This window comes from Carex rostrata, chromosome 16, assembly GCF_964058835.1.
Source record: "Carex rostrata chromosome 16, lpCarRost1.2, whole genome shotgun sequence".
NCBI classification, from domain to species: domain Eukaryota; kingdom Viridiplantae; phylum Streptophyta; class Magnoliopsida; order Poales; family Cyperaceae; genus Carex; species Carex rostrata.
In genome coordinates, this window is record NC_135933.1 from 2,379,302 (window position 1) to 2,380,217 (window position 916).

Genomic DNA, 916 nt, shown 5'->3' on the forward strand with positions numbered 1-916 from the left:
TCAAAACCCACACACTTCGACTTGTTGACTAATTGCTCCAAAATTGATTTGCACAGAGCAAGCATGGTGGCAAGGTAGCAAAACAGAGCTTAGAAGAGCTCTCTCCACCTCCTCTGATACCCCTCTCTTTACCAAGTCCATCGCATACTCCATGAATGCTGCTTCACACGGTAATGTTATCGGCCGATCAACTGTGTATCCAAACTCCTCTTCGGACAGTTGGAAAAGCTGCATTATAATTCTAGTGTTGAGGTAGTCTAGTGGGATCATGAACCTCTTCTCATCGATGGTATACACCACAAAGTGACCTTTTTCGGCACAGGGGCTTGTGATTGTGGATTGGTCAGTGCAATGATGAGAACGCTTTCTCTCAAATGTGAGCCTTTTTCTTCCTAACACAGCCATTCTCTGCCACTTCTTTGCCAGTTGTACAAGCTTCTTAGGACTAAGCATGTTGTAAGATTTCTATTGGTAATGTATATATATAATGTATATATAATGAATATTTGAGCTAGTGATGATTGAAGGAGATACAAATCGGATGGTTATATAAGCTAAGAGAAGATAAGCCTAAAAGCAAGTGGAGCTTTAATTTCCTTGTGGTCATATGACAGGTTGGCAAGGGACAAAGCCATGAGCTATGGGATATTGTTGTTTGATATGTCATTTATATATTAGTTCAGCATCAAGATCGGTTTGCTGGCTTTGTCTATTCAAGATACAATACAAAATCAGGACATAATGACTGGTCCGACAACTTGTGAGACAATGATATATCACTTTGCATATCTTCTCTAAAGGATTTTAATTGACTTGGACAAAACCTCATGTGCTTGCATTTTTTATTGTTTTCTATTATGATAGGTAGGAATTCCAACTACACATTAATGTATAATTCATCTTAATATCTTATGAC

General features: G+C 38.4%; 1 pseudogene; it reads right to left on the bottom strand.

Annotated features, from left to right (window-relative positions):
• LOC144567661 (auxin-responsive protein SAUR36 pseudogene) lies at window positions 1-476 on the bottom strand (annotated as a pseudogene).
• Between the last annotated feature and the right edge of the window lie 440 nt (window positions 477-916).